Source organism: Equus caballus, chromosome 21, assembly GCF_041296265.1.
Source record: "Equus caballus isolate H_3958 breed thoroughbred chromosome 21, TB-T2T, whole genome shotgun sequence".
Classification (NCBI taxonomy): domain Eukaryota; kingdom Metazoa; phylum Chordata; class Mammalia; order Perissodactyla; family Equidae; genus Equus; species Equus caballus.
The window spans coordinates 72,432,414-72,454,182 of record NC_091704.1 but is presented as its reverse complement, the minus strand read 5'-3'; the positions used below and the strand labels follow the sequence as shown (position 1 = coordinate 72,454,182).

Below are 21,769 nucleotides of genomic sequence, written 5' to 3'. Positions count from 1 at the left end.
GCCTGTTCCCTGCTCCTGGGACCCTCCTCCCTCGCGATGGGGAGCACACACAGCCAGCATGTCAGGGTGAGAAGAAGCCGGCAGGGCCGGGGCCGAGGCTGCCAGAGGCGGGCCGGGTTCCCTTGGGCCTGGAAACTAGTGCCCTCCGGCCCCGCCAGGAGCCCCACCTCACCTGGCGATCAATAGTATCAGGCCGGGCCCAGAGCAAACATAGGGCCTGAAGGCGGTGATAATAGCTGGACAGGGATGAGCGAGGCAGCTGGGCTTTGTCTCAGGGCTGACGCCGTGTGTGCTGGAGGATTTGGGAGGCTCTGGAGCCCCTGGGCTGGCCGCCTGGGAAGCACAATGCGCATTGTGCTCCTGTGATGAGCCCTATTCACGGGTGCAGACAGTTCTGTTAACGTATTCAGTCCTGATAGTGTTTCTTCTAAAAACAATCCAGGGAGATTTCTCCAAAGAATGGCAGTTCTGTGGATGGGAATAACTTTAGAAGTCCCACTAATGTGCTATGAAAATTGGCCATTCACATTTTCATGCCTCTGTCCTTTCATTCGTGTTCTTAAGTGCAAGCTAAGGCTGCCGTCTGGTGGGTGGACTCCAGGTTTGTGGAGAGTTGGAGCCTCAGGTCAGCTCCAGGTGAGCACCCCCAAAGGTGCTGGGGAGACCGGGGGTCCCGGAGGTGGAAGTGCCGTTGTGGGAGACTCAGCCCTGCGGCAGGGCGGGGGTCTCAGCCCACCTCTTCTGGGCCCGGTCTCAGCCACTGGAGAACCTGGGGAAGGTTGGCGCTTGTGGCCATGGTAGGCAGGAGGGAGGAGAGCGGGCTGCACCCCATGTCAGAGGCTCGGGGGGCTGATGTGAAGGACAGGACGAGCCCCTCGTGTGTTGTGTTCACCCCGTCTGCTGCGCTCCTGCCGTGGGCTGCAGGGGGTGTGGTCCTCCAGCAGCACAGCCAGAGCCCACCGTCCTCAGCAAGTCGGGGTGGGGCGTCGGGTCTGCACGGTTGACTGTAGGCCTGTCATTGTCAGCTGTCAGATTCTCCCCGCTTAGGAAGCATGCCGTGATGCCATCTGCCCCCACTTCACCGTCCTGCTGGCGGAGGTTCATACCAGAAGAGTCAGGACCCTGCAGGGGCTCCAGTGGGGACTGAGGCCTCTCACAGGCATAATCAGGCTGGAGCCGCTGACGGCAAGTGCAGCGCCCCCTCCACCCTGTGCTGAGCCTCAGAGCAGGTGACCCCAGCCCTGCGGTGAGGGCAGCTCTGTGCTGACCTCCCTGTGAAGGGCTCTGACTACTGGAAGCAGAAGGGGGACGCCCCCTCCCCAGAGGATAAGCAGGTGGCTTCCTCCGTGATGAGACGAGCAAGTGGCTAGCGTCCGTGATGGAAAGTTTCCACAGAGCCATGTCTGTGGCGTGCTGGCGGAGAAGGCAAGCTCCTAGGCAGAGGCAGAGCAGAGAGCACACACTCATTTGCACAAATTAGCCTTTCAGATGGGAATGTCGCTCATGCAAGAACTGGTCGGCACAGAACCACTTCTGGGGGACTTGGTGTCCGGGGCACAGTCAAGGTCCTGGAGCACGTGGGCCGGCACCCTCCTGCCCCCACACGGCCTCTTCCTGCAAAGCTGCTGGGCCTGCCTTAATCAGAAGGACCACAGCAGGGACAAAGGGCTCTCGTCAGCTGCTCACCGCCCACTTGGAGGAGGTCGGGCGGGGGTGACCACTGGCTCGGCTGAACCTGTTTACGCAGACTTCCGTGAGAAACACCCCAAAGACAGAAATAAGGACTTTCATGGGACCCAGGTCTGCCAGAGGAAGAGGACCCAGGAATGGCTGCCTGGTGCCTGCAGACCCCAGCACCTACTCTGAGTTGGTGTCAGGAGTAGGGTAATATGCCTGGGGCCCTCCGGCTTGAGTGAAGTGTCAGAGGTCAGGAGCAGAGCCAGAGGGGAGGGTGGGCCTTTTTTCCAAATGCTCATTTCCAGGTCCCAGACACCATCACCTTGTCCCTGGCAGGAACCCTGTCCTCTGGAGGTTTCCAGGGGACCCAGAGGCAGAGGATGGGAGTCAGCCAGGCCCTACAGGCAGTGAGGCAGAGCAGACAGCCGTGGCCGGGACCCAGCTGGATGCTGCCTGCACGGACCCTCCTTATCTGCTGTCCTCTCCCTGCTCCACCCCTCCGGGCCTGAGACACCACGAGACGCCGCACACAGGATATCCACATGCTGACCCTCACTGCCCCCAGGCCTCTTTGGGGCCGCCTTCTCCCAACTGAGACGCATGGAGGTCTCGCTGGCCCCACAGCCCTGGACACCAGGATGGCCTCAGGTCTGCACTTAGGTGGGACCAGCCTTTGTCTCCAAGGGCAGCACATCTGCACTTCCGTCCTTCACCCTGGACACGTTCACAGGCCAGGGACGCGCTCTGCTCTCACCTGGGCGCTCTGTCTGCATGTGTGAAATTTGCTGGTGCGCACAGCATGCCAGGGTCTCCATGACACGACACTGTCGTGGGGACCATGGAACGTGATTGGGCACGCAGGCTTTCTGTGCCTCAGTTTCCCCGTCTGTAAATGAGCTGAAAACAGGACTGATGAAGGATGGAAAAGCGACGTCACCTCCCTTTTTGTAGATGGGGAAAGGGAGACATGGAGAGATGGCGGATTTTGCCCCGGGCCAGGTGGCTGAGAATGGCCTCTCCACGGAGCTGGCCCCTCCCTGCCTGTCCCCGTGACTGTGGACCTCACTGTCCCAGGTTCTGTGGGGACCCCATGGAGGGAGCCAACCAGCTGGGTTGGGACTCACATGCTGGTGTCCAGCTTGAGGAGGGAAGAGAGAGGGACGCTGAGCCCATCATCCTGAGAAGCGGCCCAGGAGGACCACTTGGCTCCTTTCTCTTGGCAGCTCAGGGCATTGGGTTGTGGGGCTCCCAGCCCCCACCTGGTTCAGGCGGGTCAGGCTGGAGCCCGGGGCCCCCTCCAGGCCCAGCTACACCCCTCAGCCTTCACTCCCTCTCCTGTCAAAGAGGACTTGCTCCATCCTAGGTTTGTCCCTGGAGCCCCGTCCTGACTCATCCCCTCCTGAGACCTGTGGGACAGAACTGTGGCCCGTCCCGAGCCCCTGCCCTGGGCCAGGCAGCCAGGGCACCTGTGCATAAGGGCTGTCCGGGGCTGGCCCTGGCTGGGCCGAGGTCAATTGGGCTGTAAAGGAGAAATGCTATGTTGGACGAAAACCGGGACTCCTTTCCAGAAATAGGAGTTGCCTGGTTTATTGAGTGTAATTCTGAGAAAGGATTGGGACGCCATCTGAGTCACAGTTCAGTGGCCTGGAAGAGGGCGTGGAGGGTGCCAGTGGTGTGGGGGCCACTCCCCATACCTGGAGCCCCCTGGGCTGGGCACAGAGGCGACCGGGCCCTCCTCTGAGATTTGGGGTGGAAGACGCTATGTAAATTCAAGATTTTCCTCCCCAGTTTGAATGTGCTTCCTTCACTGGCTTCAGCCAAGCCCCAGTGTGGACGCTGGCGTCCTGAATCCAAGACGCCCAACAGTCATGCTGCCAGGAAACACCAGCTGCAAGTTTAGATTTCAGGAATAATATTTCCAAAAACCAATCTCTCCAGCTTCAGCCTTTCAGTTTGTGAAAAGGAGGGTGTTTTCCTTGGATATGCACACAGGGTCCTCCTGCAGAACAGCTGGTGTCCTCAGACCCCGGGCTGGCTCTGGGCCCTGGTCGAGAAGTAACCACCAGATAGCAACACCAGGGGAGGCTTGCTCAAGCCGCCCTCAGGGACAAACGCCCGCTCATTTGGTTCTGGGCATTCTGCAATTCTGACACCGAACCAGATGCACGACACTCCACTGAGACGGGCACCAGCCCACCTGGCAGGCGGTGGCCAGGAGCTCGTGGAGTCATGCTAGGTTTGTGTTTGGGTTGGGACCACGTCTCCTTTATTTAACACCACCTTTGGCGTCTGTGCACCAGGAAAGCTCACGTGTACGTGGCGTCCACGACATGCAGAGATCCTGCTCAGGGCTCCCAGGCGGCACTGGCTGCCATTGGGGCCTCCCACTCAGGACGTGCATCCTTCATGCTCGTCTGCAAATGAATATGCTCATTGTTCTGCCTCCAAACTTCCCTATTTAGAGGTTGGTATTATATACACAGGAAAATAACAACAGTTCCAGCTGCTTTCCCCGGGTGAGTCCCCACCCCCGGTTTCATTTGATACCCCTGGGAACCCCATGCAGCAGGTCGGCCAGACATTCACCACCCATACCTCCTAATCCCATTTTAAAGCAAGGAAGCTGAAGGCTTTGGTGATTCGAGGAGGATCACAAGGTCGCAGAGTCATGTCCTGTGCCCCCTCTCCCCCCGCCGGGCTGGCTGTGGACATTTTCCCTGAGAGGCACCGTGTGGGAGAGTCTGTACCGGCTGAGGGCCTGGGGGAACCCTGCCCCCACCACTGACTGGCCGTGTTGCCTTTGGGGAGTTACTTAACCTCTCTGTGCTTGACTTCCTCATCAGTCAGACAGGGTGATAGTACAGAGCCCAACTCGCCAGTTCCACTTGGGGGTCCAGCATCTGGGGTCAGGGAATGCAGGTGCAGGCAACTGCAGCAGAAAGGGGCTCTCTGCGGGTCCTGAAGGCCACGTTCCAGGGAAGCCACTGCCCGGGCACAGGCCGGCACAGAGCTTAGCCGGAGCGATGTGCCCCGCAGAGCACTGGGCTGGGTGGCGGCTGCTTTGCTGAAGGAGAAGGATGTGCAGACCAACGGTACGAGGTTTGCTAACTTGCCCAGAGGCCCTGGGTGACAGGTGTTCTGCTGGTGGGCACGTCTCCCCTGCGGCCTTGACCTGGAGCCCCCCTCACTCTCCCTTCATGGCCTCATTGCAGGAGGGGCGCCCACTTTTCCCTCCAAAGCCTGGAGTCCCTGACGGGAGAAACAAGAGAGGTGAGGGGGGAGGCCCAGGGGTAACGAGGGAGTGGCCGGCTGGGAACCCCAATGAGGCATTGACCAGCAGCTGGGGCCTGTCAGGCAGCTCCAGGACATGCAGAGAACATCTGCTGGGGCAACGCTCGGCCTTACCCACCCCCCACCTATGGGCGATGTTGTCGCTGGACACCCAGAGCTCGGCCTGCCCAGATGTGCACGGGCGCGAGAGCGGCTTTGCTGGGGAGACGGCCTCTCCTGACCCTGTTCCAGCAGCGGGCTGGCCAAGTGACTTTTTAAATATTTGCTGAGGAGCACAGTTGCTTTTTTATTAATGCCACCAGTACCCCAGAGGCATGACCTGCTGTGCGGGCGTGTGTGACAGTCGGGGTTTTGCCGGCTGGAGAACACACACACACTTATGGCTTTTCTCCTGGGCTCTTTCTCCAGCGTTTCCTAGCGCCCAGCTCCACGGCCCACAGGCCTGGCTTCGGTCAGCTGGTGGGGGGAGGCCAGCACCGGGGCTGGCTCAGGTGTGTACACCTCCTCCCATGCCCAGCCCCAATTGTCTCTCGAGCCGGCCCCATCCACCTGCGGGGAGCGCGGGACACAAGGTAGGGCAGGGCAGGGGACTGACTCAGCAGCCACATTTGTGTGGAAAGCCGTCCTTGAGACCAGGACCAGATGTTTGGGACAAAGCCGTGTGCATGACTGTGCCTGTGCCCTGAGACCGGAGACGGTGATCTCTGTGCCCGTCTCTGAGCAGAGGCCAGTGGGTCGGGGGCTCGCCTGGGGACAGTGCACAGGAACTATTCTCTGGCAGATGTGTGTCCACGCGTGACTTCCCCTCTCCTGCCCGCAGCCGCTCATCTGATGGAGGCCGTGCCGTGGGTCCTGTGGGGGCTCTGCCTGCCTCCTCCGAGAGGGAAGGTGGAGCGTGGCCTTGATGCAGCAGACGACTCCGCGTTTTGACACCGAGGCCCTCGCTGCCTGGAGAGGGGACCAGAGGCGCAGGCCAGGCAGGGAGAGCCCCCTGACGTGTTCCTTTCCTGGGGCACATTCCTCTGCTCCCGGGGGAAACAGTGCCCCGCCTGCCCGCGCCTCCCCCACCCTGGCAGAATCATTCTGGGGAACAGCAGGTACCAGCTCTTAGTCACCGTCCCTGCTGCCCGCTGGCATCTGGGCCCATAAATGGGCAGTGCTGGCGTCCCCCGACTCTGGGGACGGGCTGGGAGGTGAGCCCAGTTTATGACACATCATATTCTTGCCTCAAACCCCAAATGCTTCTCCTCTGCCCTCCTGTCGCCCTAACCTGCTTGTGGGAACTGCCTGTACCCGGGAATGGGTCACTTTACGTCACAGTGGCCTGACCTTGCTGCCCCAGTGCTGCCTGTGAGCCAAGTGGGAACAGCGGGCAGAGGCTGGAGGGCCTGGCTCCTGTGGTGACCTGTGTGGACGAGCCCCCCATCGAGGCTACGGCCAGGGTATACGTCAGCACAAAATCAGGATAACCCGCGAAACCATCAGTGAAGACATGCTCTGAGGCACTGCCCCAAAGCGCCCGCAGGGCGAGGGAGCTGACGGGGAGCCCGGGACCTGGCTCCTGGTGGCAGGGACGCCTCCAACCTTGGTGCCACTCACTCTTATCGAGCGGGCTCCCTCCTTCTTCTCATTAAACCCTTATCAAACAATAGCTCTGCTGCTGGCAAGATACCCACAGGTGCACAATTACATATTAACTCGTGCTGATTAATGTTCCCAGAGCGGTTTGTGGCCAGGGTGCCTAGGACCACCATCGACAACCACGACAGCAGCCTCCACAGGAGGTGGCCACCTGACATGCTGCCTGCTTCTGGCCCCCAGGCTGGCTGGGCCCTCAGCTCTGCACCCTGATCCGAGCTCCTCCACCACCCTCAAGGAGCTGTCCTGGGCATCGCCTCTGAGAGAACAGGAGTGATGGGGGGCTCCCCCACCCTGAGCCCGTCCATGTTCTAACCACAAGGCCATCTCCATGTGCCCCCCCGACCCCAGCTGCAGTAGGAGAAGCACTCTGCCTGTCTCTGAGGCCCATGCTGGGTCCCCTCCACGCGTCTCCTTAAGGCTTCTCTCCTGCATCATTAACTGAGAACCCCTCTCCCTCGTGGCTTCATGCAGGAATCTCCAGACACCAGCCTTCCATTTTTCTCCTTGACCGGCTGCCCCTGAATCAGCCGGACAGGATCACCTCCTCCCCACCCTCCAGTGGATTGTTTTGAAGCCATCCCAAATATGCCATCATTTCATGCACAGTAATAATAACAATTAAAACAAGAGTAATGTCCCTAACCAGACAGGGTGTGACGAGAGAGCCAAGCCTTCGCAAGAGCGAGCCGCCGGCCGCCAGCACGGATGCTGGGACCTCCTCCTCTGGAGAGTCAAGCCTCGGGCGCTGCAGGGCGGCCAGCCACCGTGGTCAGGGGAGCACTGTGTCCCTAGACAGCCATCCCGAGCTGTGCCAGGGCCAGGGGCACCCCGAGTTTGAGAATGTGCCCACTGGGCAGCAGACGGAGGTGGAGGGGCTGCAGAGTGACAGCTGCCCGGGGCCTGGGACAAGCCGAGGGGTCAGGGGCGTTTCTGAGGAGGAAAAGCAGGGCAAAGGCACCCTGTGTCCACCGGAGCACTGCGTGCTGTGGGGTCTGGAGGGGCTGGTGGACAGGGTCAGACGAGGAGGCTGGCTCCATCTGGGGGCCATGGAGGGAGAGCAGGTGGGATGGGGGTCAGTGGGGTTGGATGCGGGGTGTCTCTACCTGAGCATCACAGGGTCTGGGATGAAAGGGCTAGCGTGACCTTGGGGCACTCCTGTTGAAGGCAGGCTGTCTAGGCGGGTTCCAGGACTGGCAGGCCGGGTGTGCACAGTTGCCCTCAAACTGCCCTCAATGCTGGCTCACACAACCAGGCCCGCGGCGCCTGATTCCAGCAGGACACCCACTGCCTCCTGGCTCTTTGTCTCTCCTCTTTCTCTTCAGTCCCTTTGGGTCTCAGCTCCCTGCTCCCATGTGCCTTCACCAAGCCCCCTCCCTGGTGGAGCCTGCGGGACGGGGCTGTGGAAGATGGAGCCCACCTCCATCCAGGCTGAGCCCCCATGGCCGCTGTGAGCCGCAGGCAGGGGGACGTGGGCAATGCTGCTGCAGGGAGCCTCGTGGAAGCTGCTTGTTCCGGGAAGGAGACCAGCTCAGATCAGGACCTCTGACCAGCCGCCTTGGACTCTGGCCCCAGACACCTCCTCCAGCAGCATCAGACTCGTCCAGTGACCCCACTGGGGGAACGGGGAGAATCCAACAGTCCTGTTTGGCTTCAAAGCAAAACTTGTCCTCATTCCTGAAACATCCCTGTGATCAGTGATTTACTCGAGGGCAAGTTCAGGTGGACCCGAGCTCTGAGCCCACCCTCTGAAGGACGGGGGCAGGTGCTGCAGCCACTGGGCTGGAGGAGGCAGCGGATTGGTGGGTTGCACGGGCATTAACGTCAACCAGGATGCAAGCTATTTATGGACTGGGGCACACTGATTCTGGAATTCATATGGAGAGGCAAAGACCCTGAATTACAAACCCAACACTGAAGGAGAGGAAAGTTGGAGGGCTGACACTACCCGACTTCAAGACTCACTGTACAGCCACAGTGATCAAGACAGTGTCGCATTGATGAAAGAAAAGACAAATAGATTAGTGGAACAGAACAGAGAGCCCAGAAATAGACCCACGTAAATATCGTCACCTGATCTTTCACAAGGAGCAAAGACAGTCTCATCAACAAATGACACTGGAACAACCGGACATCCACATACGCAGGAATGAATCTTGACACGGACCTCACACTCTTCACAAAAATGAACTCAAAATGGATCATAGGCCCAAATGCAAAACGCAAAACTATAAAACTCCCGGAAGATAACAGGAGAAAGCCTAGGTGACCTTGGGTTTGGGGATGTTTTTAGATACAAAACCAAAGTCACAGTCCATGAAAGAAAGAATCGATAAGCTGGACTTCATTAAAATGAACAACTTCTGTTCTGCAAAAGACAGTGTCAAGAGAAGGAGAAGACGAGCCACAGACTGGGAGAAAACATTTTAAAAAGACACATCTGATAAAGGGCTGTTATCCAAAATATACAAAGAACACTTTACACTCAACAATAAGAAAACATACAACTCAGTTAAAAAATGGACCAAAGATCTGAACAGACACCGCACCAAAGAAGATACGCAGATGGCAAACAGCATATGACAAGATGCTCCACTGGGGCTGGCCCGGTGGCACAGAAGTTAAGTTCGCACATTCTTATTTGGTGGCCTTGGGTTCGCTGGTTTGGATCCCAGGTGCGGACATGGCACTGCTCATCAAGCCATGCTGTGGCAGGTGTCCCACATATAAAGTAGAGGAAAATGGCCATAGATGTTAGCCCAGGGCTAATCTTCCTCAAAAAAAAAAAAAAAAAAAGATATGCTCACCTCATCTGTGCAAATTAAAACAAAGAGATGCCACTACACACTTGTGAGAATGGCCAAAATCTGGAACACTGACAACACCAAATGCTGAGGAGGACGTGGAGCAGCAGGAGTTCTCGTTCACTGATGGTGGGAATGCAGAATGGGGCAGCCACTTTGGAATACAGTTTGGTGGTTTCTCACAAAACTAAACAGACTCTTACTACACGATCCAGCAATCAGACTTCCTCGTATTTACCCAAATGTTCTGAAAACTTACATCCAAACAAAAACCTGCACATGGATATTTATAGCAGTTTTATTCACAATTTCCAAAACTTGGAAGCAACCAATCTGTCCTTCAGTGGGTGACTGAATAAATAAACTGTGATCCATCCAGACAGTGGAATATTATTCAGCACTAAAAAGAAATGAGAAATCAAGCCAGGAAAAGACATGGAGGAAACTTAAATGCATATTTCTAAGTGAAAGAAGCCAATCTGAAAAGGCTCCACACTGCATGATTCCAACTCTGCGACATTCTGGAAAAGGCAGAACTATGGAGACAGTAAGAAGATCAGTGGTTGTCAGAGGTCGGGGGGTATAGGGATGGGTAGATGGAGAACAGGGGATTTTTAGGGCAGTGAAAATGTAATGGTAGACACATGTCACTATCCATTTGTCCAAACCCACAGACTGTACAACAGCAAGAGTGAGCCCTAGCGTGCACTGTGGACTCTGGCTGATTGTGATGCGTCATCATAGGTTTGTTGATTGTAACAAAGGCAACATCTGGTGGGATGTTGATGGTGGGGGAGCCCGTGCAGGTCGAGGGGGCAGCAGATATATGGGAAACCTCTGTACCTTCTGCTCAACTTCACTGTGCTCAACTAAAACTGCTCTAAAAAATAAAGTCTTTAAAAAAATGGGAAAAGACTACAAAAAGTGTGTCTGGACGAGACAGTGGAGTTTAGTCATTCCCCGAGGAAGAGCAGAACCTGTGACAGGCGTGAGGCCATGCGGGAGCATGACTCTCGGCTGCCCCTGCCTCTTGGTCACCTCCCTGGTCCAGTCTAGCCCCTTTGCCCCCAAAGGAGGCCAAGGGATCCTCTTAAAAGGTGGGCGGGCGTCAGCCTCCTGCTGCTGCCCCTGGAGAAATGGAAGCCCACCTCTCTCTGGCCTCTGCCCCCACTTCCAGCCTCTGTGGGAGCCCCCTCCCTCCACAGCCTGTCCTCACAGGACCAGTGCCGAGCGGCCTCCCCAGCCCAAGCCAGGAAGACGGTGCCCTCCCGCCTTGCCCACCGTGTGGCCCCGGCACGCTCCCCCTTGGTGGGTCCAGTCTGTGTCCCTGCTCATGTGGAGGCCAGCACCCGGGACAGGGTTTCTCTGTCTGATCCAGTGCTGGTGCCCTGGTGCCCTGGTGCCTGGAAGGGCCCCTGCATGGTGTGGGATGAGTGGACGAATGGGGAAAGAGCGGTGAGCGCAGGGACGGTCAGGGACGGCCCCGCGCCGCAGCACACCGGGGTCGCCTTGCGCCGCGGCGTCTGGGAAGTCTGGACTCCAGCCCTGCCGCAGCTCGGCACCGCTGGCTGGTCTGCATAACAGCACTGCTGCTCTTCGTGGTTGCCTGTTGCCTTAAGTTTGTGGACGTGACATCATTCGGGGGTGCTCACTTCTCCTTCATTAGGAAGACACTCTTGTCCTGACGGCTCAGACAGCCCCAGGCAGGTGATGCCTTTGCTGCGTCCGCAAACGCAGTTGCGATGGGGCGCACGGCGCTGGGGGCAAGGGGTGGGTGGGCCTGCAGCTGGAGGAGCACCGGCTCCGGGTCCTGGGTGCAGACACCACTCCCTGGGCCTCGTGCCTTTCTTTGAGGACGTTGGCCAGGCCCTTGTCACCATCAGACATGGGAGCGTGTGGTCAGGGGTCTGGCTGGGCCGAGGACCACAGCAGGGCCACGCTGCAGACCCTGAACAGGGAGAGAAGGCTGGGGGTCCCCAGGGCAGGCAGGGGCAGGGGAGGGAGGGTCTGGGATGGCGGCTGCCAACGACCCTCCCGAGAACACCGCTGACCTGGGCGCATCCCATGCAGGAGTCTCAGCCCTCGGCACCCGGTCATCTCCTCGTGTGATTCACGACGTCCTAATCAGCGGAGGAGAAGGGATCAACTGCAGGAACGATCAACGACCCTGGTCATCATGTCATTTTGGACAAAGGGAAGAAGAGGGTGGTGGGAGCCTGGCGAGGAGCAGGGTAGTCTCACCGGGGGCTTCTGTCGGGCAGGGCACCTGCCTGGGACGCACGGAACGCAGATCTCTCTGTGGTCAAGTCACGTTTAGCCCACCTCGCGCTATGGGGGGGACAACGGGTCAGCAAGGGGGGAACAAGCAGCGCGAGCTGGGAGCTCAGGGCTCTGGCCGTGAGCCATGGGCGGGCCAGGTGCCTGTGACTTCCACTTCCTCATCTTGTTTAATCTTTTTATACTTTACAATTATGCAAGGAGAGAGGGAGGGCGGTGGCCATCAGGTACTGGGGATTTCCAGAAAGTGGAGCCTGGCACATCCACGCCTCCGAAGTGAGCAAACAGCGTCTGGCTCGGTGGCCCTCCCCGGGGGACAGGAGCCACCGGGGGACGTCGGCCTGCTTCCTCATCACAGCTGAGGAAGAGCCCGGGCCATCCCTCAGCAAGACTCGAGGCAGCAAAGACCAACCCAGGGCGCCTCCTCCCTGCCCCTGGGCCCATCCAGATCCCAGCTGCCACACAAACCTGGCGGAAGACAAAACCCAAAAGGGGCTGACTAGACCCTCCAGCACCAGAGAGGTTCTCTGTCACTCAGGGACCTGTGGCTGGAGGGCAGAGCCAGGCAGAGACTCCAGTGCTCCGCATTTGCTGGTCTTGTCATTTCGCCCCCCTCTTGCCATCTGCTTCCAGGACAGAGATTTTTGACATAGTTCTTCAAGGTTCTCTGATGTCCAAAACTCTCCAGACCCATTGGAGGGGAGGACAGACCTTGTCTTTCCAAGAGCAGTCCCGACCCGTGGCCCCATGACCATCAGCCGCGTGCGCCCTCACGGTCAATTGTGACAAAAGAGGTCTCTGATTCTGAGTGTGAGCAGGTGATCTGCTGGGGACCAGTGGGTGAGTACTAACTAGTACTTAGACTGTTCCACTCAAACCCCTTCCCTCTGGGTATTGCTGGACCCATGTGTGGGTGGACATGGGCCTGCACTTGCTGAACGTGTGAGTGGACAGAGTCTGGAGAGCAGACACCAATGATGACCCCGTGTGCTGTGGGTGAGCTTGCTGCGGTACGTGACCTCTGGGCACACTGATGACAGCCAGCAACAGAGGTAACTTCACCTCCCCTGGCTGGCCAGACCCGCCTCTGGGTGTGTGACTGTCGCGTGGTCCAGGACATGCCAGATGTGGGTGGCAGGTCCCTGGCGGCTGCCGTGGCCCAGTCCCGAGGGCTCACACCATGGCCAGGCAGGGGGCAGAAGGTTGGGTTTCCGGGTAGACTTTTTGGACCAGGCGCCTCCTCCTTCCCTGCCTGTGGGAGGGGATCCAGGGCCCGGCATCTGCACCTGCGTGCAAGCTCATTGGTCCCAGGACGTCCCTGGGACCTGCTATCTACACAGGCCTGTCCAGGATGGGTTGCGGGAACCTTTAAACGCCTGTCTTTAAACAGCTTTAAAGAGCTTTACAGGCCCCATCTGCCTCTTGGGCTCCTCCTCGGTGTGGATTCTTCTTTTATGGGGTTTTGAGGCCTTTGACCTGCTCACCCCTCACCTCCGCTGAGTCCTACAGAGCCTGGCAGCAGAGGCGCGGGCACAGGAGGCCCTTGGTGCCGCCCTCCCCACCCCTCGCGAGGCCACAAGGATCCCAGCCCACAGACCCCGCAGAATGGGCCTGGATTGCGAGGGCTGCTGGGTCAGGGACATTTCCACGGCTTGACGACTGACCCCTGGTTCCTGGCAGCTCAGCTTCTGCTGGCGTTGGCAGCTTCCGGAAGGTACCGGGAAGGAGGTGGGGGAAAGTGACTTTGTCTGTCCCGGCCGAGGCCTGGACTGGCTGCCTGGGGCTTATCAGGAGGAAAGTCCCTGAGCCACAGTCATAACCCCCCGTCGTGTGACCGCGGGACTGACATGAGGGTGCCCTGGGTCCACGCTGGGGGTTTCATTCACAAGTGCGTGGCCGCAGGGCTATCTGGCGATGGGCTGGCCTGCCCAGCTGCAACCCCAGAGCCAGCTTCCCCTGCCCCTCAGGGCCCGGCCTGCAGGGTCCCGGGCAGCCTCCCGCCGTCCCCTGCCCTTCACATCTCTGGAGTCCGTGCCCTGAGCAGCCTTGCTCTGGGCTGAGATGCCACAAGCTTGGTGCCAAAACGGCTTTTAGAACAGGAGCAACAGGCCGGGAGGTGGCCCCTCCCTCCAATAAAGTCCATGGAGTTACAGGTTGGACTTTGTGATCTCTGATTATTCCTGCCGCTCAGGCCGGCTGACTTCCTGCTTCCCGAGGACCCAGGCTGAGGAGGGGTCTCCACGGCTCAGCGCCAGAGCTGGGGCCCCCAGTGGTCAGGAGCAGGGTTCCCAGTGCTGCTGCCACCTGCTTATAACTCGCAGACCCATCCTGGCGGGGTAAAGGCCACCGAGGGTGCACGCAGGACCCCAGGCAGGAGGAGAACCAAGCGTAGGACCCAAGACGCAGGGGGTACACAATCCGGGGCCTCCAAGGGGCCACAAGGCCCTCAGCAGATCAGGGGTCTCCTGCCCACGCTTGCCCTGGAAGAGCCAGCAGTCCTGGGAGGGAGCGGGGCCGCTGCCCTGGCCCACTGCCCCCTGCAGCCCCACACTCAGCCCCCAGGACCTGCCAAGCCGGGGCGGAGGCTCTCCCTGCAAAGGGACTCGAGTATTTCACAGACCAGACGTTAGAATCACTGAAATGGGGCCCTTCACCCCTAAAATGAATGGAGCAGGAGCCCCTCTTTCTAGTCAGCACCCCTGGTGGCCTTGGTGTCCCCTGGCTCACTTCAGTGCCATGGGGCACTGGCTGGACCATGCAGTCCATCAGCTCACACAGCCCCAGGGGCCAGGAGGGCACCGGCTCTTACTCTGGTGCCATCAGGGGCTCAGGGTCAAGGCTGCTCAAACCCAGCACCAGTGAAGGGGGAAAGTCTGGGGTCCAGCCAAGCAGTGCTGTGTGTCATACCAGCCTCAAAGCAGAGGCCACACGTAGCAGCTAAGTTCACATGTTCTGCTTCAGTGGCCCAGGGTTCATAGGTTTGGATCACAGGTGCGGACCTAGCACCACTTGTCAAGCCATGCTGTGGCGGCATCCCACGTAAAATACAGGAAGATGGGCACAGATGTTAGCTCAGAGCCAGTCTTCCTCAGCAAAAAGAGGAGGATTGGCAGCAGATGTTAGCTCAGGGCTAATCTTCTTCTTCAAAAAAGAAGGGGATTGGCAGCAGACGTTAGCTCAGGGCCAATTTTCCTCACAAAAGAAAAAAAAGCAGAGGCCGCAGCCCCGAGACCAAGTGCAGCCCGCAGGATCTGAACGCAGAAACTCTGCTGTCAGACACATAGCCAGCCGCGGGGGGGCCCGGCTGGGAGCAGGGCTGGCGAGGCAGGCGTGAGGGTGGCCTGGTGGAGCCAGCTGCCCCAAGGGGCTCATCCTGGGGCCCTGGTGGGCAGGCCGGCCCCTCCGGGGACCCCAGGCGTGCAGGTTGTGGGGAGGAAGGGGAGGAGGCAGGCTGCGCCGCAGGTGCGAGTGTGGTGGTTCCCACACTGTTGCTTTGCCACGCTCACGCCAGCTTGGCCCAGGCAGTCAGGCCCTCAGAGTGGCCTGGTCAGGACAACGCTCCTGCTGCTGGCCAGCCCACGAGACTAGCCTGCTGTGCACAGTGCCACCAGCTCAGGTGAGCACAGACGGGCTGTTTGCTCACCTGAGGCTCAGGTGCCAGGTGGGAGAAGCCCTGGCCCTGCCCACAGCTGCTCTGCGGTGAGCGCCTGGCCCCTCGGCCATCGTGCCAGTGCTAGTGTCCTGCCTCTTGTGGAGACCCAACCCACAGGGGACAGCCCCTCCAAGTAATGTGCTGGGCAGCTGCAGAAGGACAAACAACCCAAAACCTTTTGGCTGTACTCTGTGAGACAGCGCTGGTCGGCCAAGCAGGTGGATAAGCCCAGATCCCGGCCCAAACAGGCCAAGTCTCGCCAGGACGGCTGCCCATCGTGGCCTCACCCGTCTCTGCAGGCACCAACTGGCCAGGGCTCATTAGCGGTCAGCGCACAATGAATAGTTCTCCACTGATTCCAATGACGACAGCTTTAACACAGCCACGTGGTGATCTCGTCTTTGCATTGGGCTCAGTTTATATGAGACGCCTTCTCACAATTAGGCCTCTGACGCTTCTCATGAGCTCAGATGTGACTGCTGTGAACCAGCAAACAGTCTTGATGTCACCAAAGCCACCGCAAACAGCCTTGGGGCCACGGGACCTGTCACTTTGTCTAAAGGGGTCCAGCTGTTATCTTTGTTCAGGAGACGACTGCCCCCTGGCAGGTCTCTGTGGAGAATCCCCTCCACTCAGTGCCTGGGGCGGGAGGCCCTGTCACCACCAGGCAGGCTGATGTCAGCGAGGGCCCGGTTTCCCCTTGCAGAGCTCCAGAGACGTTGCCCTCAGCGCAGGTCTGCCTGGACTCGGGAGCCCCGTGGACCCCCAAGGAAAGACACCTGGCCAGGGGCTTACAGGAGGCTTCCTGGAGCAGGTGATGGTGGGGACAAGTCCTGAGGGTGGGGCCACAGGTGAAGATGGAGAGCAGGCAGTCCTGGCAGCCCGTTGATTGAAACAACAATTGACTCACTCTTCCACAGTTACGCTGGTGGAAGGGATGGCATGTGCTTCCAGTCTCATGTCTTCCAAATGCCTCTGTAGGTGCACAACCTCGTGAGAAGAATCCATCCCCAGGGGGCTGCAGGGCTGGCTCTGCGACGCCCGGTCCCTCTGTGAACACGGGCCCACCTCCAGAGTTTGTCTTCTTCCCTCCATCTATTTGCACACCCATCTGGTACTGATCTTTTCCCTGAAATTGTGCTGCTAAAATGGTCAATTATGTGAGACCAAGAAGTGGAAATTTATAAATAAGCAACGCTACAATCTTGATATATTTATTGAATTATCCAGCTGTGGTGTCAGGTCTTGGAGGTGAAACGGCCCCGGGCTCTCCCCGTTCCAACGGTTCCTGAAAGATACCTGCTCTGGCTCCGGCTATGGGGAAGCGATTCTCCCTGAGGAGCCGACGCTGCTCTGTAGAGAACCACGTTTGCCGTCGTCTCAGCGGGAATCGTCCACCTGCTGCCTCTGCTCAAGGCTGCACTGTTGCAGAGCTGGGCGGGGGCTTAATGGCCACAGCCCAACTCTCACCCTACAGGCAAGGGCAATGGTGCCCTGAAAGGTGAGGAAAGGGGTTTAATGTGCGCGTCAGGGTGTGGCAGAGCCCCTGCCGCCTGGGCCCCTGTCCCTGACTAGCCCCGGCGTGGGGCGAGGGTGTGTGTCTGCACACAGACACACACAGTTTTCTTTTTCTATCAAGCCCCTTGCTTCCTTTAATCTAGAAACTCCGCTTTTAGGAATCTGCCCTGAGTAAACCGTGAGCGGTGAAGACAAACCTGGATCCATGAGCTACAATTTTAGTGAGCAAAAACATGGAAACAACCTAAACAAGGGGATTGATTAAATAAATTATACTCTATTCATACAATGGGTGTCGTGCTTCCTTTAAAATTTCAAAGAGTTTTAATGATATGGGAAAATGTTCATTATGTGGTGTTAGGAGAAGAAAAATCAGGACCCACATGTGTATATTGTGATTGTAACTACAGAAGAGAGGAATAGCAGCCACGGATGCCCCAGGAAAATGACTGGACAGAAATGTAGTTACGGGGCCAGCCCGGTGGTGCAGTGGTTAAGTGCGCACGTTCCGCTTTGGCGACCTGGGGTTTGCCGGTTTGGATCCTGGGTGCGGACATGGCACTGCTCATCAAGCCATGCTGTGGCAGGCGTCCCACACATAAAAAGTAGAGGAAGATGGGCACAGATGTTAGCTCAGGGCCAGTCTTCCTCAGCAAAAAGAGGAGGATTGGCAGATGTTAGTTCAGAGCTGATCTTCCTCAAAAAAAAAAAAAAAAAAAGAAATGTGGTTAGGCCCTGACGACCTCTAGATAGTAGGATCTGCGATAGGTTGTACTTTATCATCTTTTACTTTTCTAAAGCTCTGCAATTTTTCTCAGTGAACACATATGGCTTATAAACAAATAGAAAAGAGCTATTTTAAATAATGAGTTGACTTCCCTTTTCAGCTAAGATGGAGTAAATGGGACCAGATTTACCACCCTCCTGAAACAAATAAAAACACAGAAATATCTATGAAACAAAGGTTTTCAAGATACTGGACATGAGGCAACATAGAACAGTAACCCTGATAGATGGGTGACAAATTAACAATGTGTCACAGGATTTGTAACAGACAGAAGAAAACGTGTCAGCAATAGCACGAAGGAGGCGGCTGCTGAGAGGATCTTAGTTGGTACAATGTCACTGAAGATAGAGTGTGAACACAGAGGCACACATCACAGCCCCCAAAGCAACTGTGAAAACACAGCAACACAGTGAGCAACAGCGGAAAACCCAACAGAGGAGACCGAGTGGAATCATAAAAAATACTCAATCTGAAAGAAAACAGAAAAAAAATGAAAAGAGAAACAAAGAACAGATGGGACAAATAGAAAACAAATAGAAAAACGTTAGATTTACCCAGCTGCCATGTCACTAATCACATTAAATATAAATGATCTGGGGCCGGCCCGCTCCCGCAGTGGTTAAGTGCCCACGTTCCGCTTCTCTGCGGCCGGGGGTTCACCGGTTCGGATCCCGGGTGCTGACATGGCACACCATGCTGTGGTAGGCGTCCCACATATAAAGTAGAGGAAGATGGGCACGGATGTTAGCTCAGGGCCAGTCTTCCTCAGCGAAAAGAGGAGGATTGGCAGACGTTAGCTCAGGGCTAACCTTCCTCAAAAAATAAAAAAAAAAATGATCTAAATACCCCAATTAAAAGGAAAAGGTTGTCAGATAGAGAAAATAACAAAATCCAACTATGTGCTCCCTGCGAGAAACCCACTTTAAATATAAAGACACAAATATGCCTAAAATAAAAGACTGGGAAAAGATACAGTGTGCTAACCTTAATCACAGTAAGCTGGAGTGACTAAATTAGTACCGAAGTGGAAAGAACTCAGACGTGCAGCAAAGGCTGAGTGGATACGTGTGCTGTGCTGTATCGGTACAGCGGTCACTGAGCTGCAAAGAGGAGTAAAATCTTGATACACGCGTAAACATAGATGAACCCCAAATAATCATTCTGAGTGGAATAGGCCAGACCCCCCAAAAGTAACTACTGTGTTATTACATTTGTATAACAGTTGTAGAAAACACCTGCTGATCAATGTTGGCAGAAAGCGGGTCAGAGGCTCCTGGAGATCAGGGGTGTGGACAGGGAGGGGTGGGCCGGAGGATGGCAAAGAGAGGCAGGAATCTTTGGGGCGATGGAGATGTTCCTTATCTTGTTTGTGGCGGTGGTTTCATGGGTGTAGACACGTGTCAGGTTGCTCACTTTATGAACAATTTATTGTGTGTCAATTGTACCTCCATAAAGCTAAGAAGTACTAAGTGGATGAGTGAGAAATCCTATATTACTTCTTACGAAAAAAATGACCTCTACGTTCCAGCAATGTTCGGTTCAGGGTGGCCTCCCGCTGGTTGCCTCACCAGAACGGGTGATTTCTCCTGTTCTGGAGCAAGGTCCAGACGGCTGAAGTCTCGATCGTGAGAAGTGGAAGCAGGAGCCGGGCTGGGCGCGGCGCGAGAGGCAGCACCCTGCCTGGGGGATGCGAGGAGGGCGTGTGGGGGGCGGTAGGGAGGCGGTGAGCCTGCCCTCCCAACAGGCTTCCCTCTGGTGTTGTTTGGATGGTCTTCGCCGAGTATTTGTCTTACAGACTGAGCTACGGACACTGAGGATACGGATCCCAGGAGGTTCCAGAAATCAACGCCATGAGGGTTGTCAACACCCGTTCTGTTATTTCTGGCTGTTTCCTCCCCAGCGTGGAGTCTCCTGTGCAGACTCCCTAACATTCCTCATAAGAAGGCCCGGGGAGCATGAGCGGAATTCGACACTGTCGCTCCGCGCCGCGTTGCCACAGCGGTTTTACGACAAGGGGAGTAAAAGAGCTTTACCTTTCACCAAACCACTCCGTCTGAGGCACGTAGGGTGTGCACCATATCTGCCTCCCGAGGAGTTTCGGGCGGCTCATAAAGTTATGTGCACACAGAACGAGACTGCTATAAATAGAGAACAAACAGAGCAGCCAGCCTGAGGCTGCCGGCGCTGGGGATGGGTCCGCAGATAAGACGCGGGGAGCGCAGAGGTGACGGGCTTCCTCTGCATGTGACCTTGCGGGACGTGCCTAACTCTTACAAAGTTCAGCTTCCTCATCCGCAGCCAGGACAATGCTTCCATCCTCACATTGCTGTTCTGTGAATAATCTGTGCAAGCAACTAGCATGGGCAGGTCCTGGACGTGAGGGTGGCCGCCCAGGTCCCCTCCCCAGCTGGGAGGGTTGGTGGCTCACTCCTCTCGGATGAGGCCCTTGGGAAATTGCCCCTGCCTTAAGGAGGGTGGCCTGGCCGCACCCTGTGGGTCAATGACAGGTCAATGGCAAGGACATCGGGCCCCTGTGCCTCAACGCTGAGCCATGCTCTGGGGATGTCGAGGTCTCCCCGCCGTGGCTGCCCAGCCCTACTTCCAGCACCACCCACAGCTGGGAGTCCCATGAGCTCCCCACACACACTTCTGCCCCTGGGAACCTGACGGGGGACCCCGCCACACACACAGTAAGCATGAGGTCAGTGGGCATCTCCCTCTCCTCCCCACGTGCACACAGCCCCTTTCAGAGGAGAAACCCACCCAGCATGCTACAGCCACATCCGGGGACGCAGAGATTCTCTTGGGTGCAAACAAATTCCAGCCACAAGTCCATACTCGACTACATGAAGGGCACACAAGCTGTTCGTGGCCTGTGGGTAGTCCCTGTTTAAAACACAGGGTACAGGACAAGAACACAGCCATTGCTGTCTGCAGTGAAAAAAACAGCCAGAGATGGAAGTGAACCAGAGGGACCCCACTGCCTGCTGGAAAGTTAGTGCCGATGGGCCGTGGCCCGCCCGTGGGATGCCTCCTCTCTCCAAGGTGCCGGACCACCAGAAAGGGGTGCGGCCCCGATGTGGGGTGAGGCAGAGGGAGGCCAGACCCTCTGGGGTCTGCCTAGTGGGACTGGGAGGTGGTATGAGCACAGATTCTGAGCCCAGATCAATGTGGACCTACCTCCCCGCACAGCCAGGACTGCAGTGGGGCCTCGGCCCCTTGCTTCCTCCTCCATCCCACTGTCACCTGTCCCCAGGCTTGAGGGCCAGTCCCACAGGACTGAGAGGACCAGCCGGCTCAGTGTGTGAGAAGTGCTTGCCCAGGCTGGCCTGGTCCACATTTGCTGCATGGCGGCCATGGGGCTGGACTTCCTTCCACCTTGGAGAGCGGAGAGACAGGTAAAGGTCTTGACCTCTCTACTGCTTATCGCTGAGACATGGCTGGGAAATCTCCCGTGCGCAGCAGTATCTCCCGGGTCAAGAACGTAAGACACGTGAGAAGAGGCACATGGGGCATCTGACTCTGAAAAGTCAGGTGCAGTTAGTCAGCCCTCTCCACGTGGCCTCAGTCTCTCCCCACCATGACCAGGCTGGGAAGCCAGGCGAGGGTCTGGGATCCTGGAGACGAGCATGCCTTCCGTGATCCTGGCACTTGTCTCCACACAGGAGGCCAGTGGGAAGGAAGGCTGAGCGCCAGCTGGGTGAATACTTGCGGCATCACCACCTGGGTCTCGCTGCTCCTGAGTGTCCACCCTTTCTCCCCATGTGGGGGACAGAGCTGCATTACTGTGGACCTCACGCTGCCGCTCACGGAACTCCACCCCTCTGCGAGCTTCTCCCAGCTGTGCCTGCTGGATTCTGACCTCTTGCCCTTAATCCTAATTAAGTAAAAACCCCTGTGAGAACAAACAAAACAAGTACATACATCCCCAAGATGAACAAAAGTAATGATGGCAGCAGAGTCCCTTCTGTGCTGGGCAGTTGGAACAGCAAAGGAAGGGACTTCTGCAGCAGGTGGCCGCAGGGAGGAAGTGAGGGGCCTGCCACCTGCTGGAGAGCCACTGCCTCCCTGAGCGGAGCTGCAGCTGCGGTCAAGGCTGGCCAGGAGGAGCAGTGGGTTTCAAGA

The 21,769-nt window shown here is 57.3% G+C and overlaps 1 long non-coding RNA gene across 1 annotated transcript; it reads left to right on the top strand.

Moving 5' to 3' along the window:
- Positions 1-12,721: 12,721 nt before the first annotated feature.
- LOC111769862 (uncharacterized) lies at positions 12,722-17,113 on the top strand. Its single transcript, XR_011430315.1, has 4 exons — positions 12,722-13,401; positions 16,046-16,153; positions 16,321-16,840; positions 17,016-17,113. It is a non-coding gene; the product is annotated as an uncharacterized lncRNA (long non-coding RNA).
- The last annotated feature ends 4,656 nt before the right edge of the window (positions 17,114-21,769 follow it).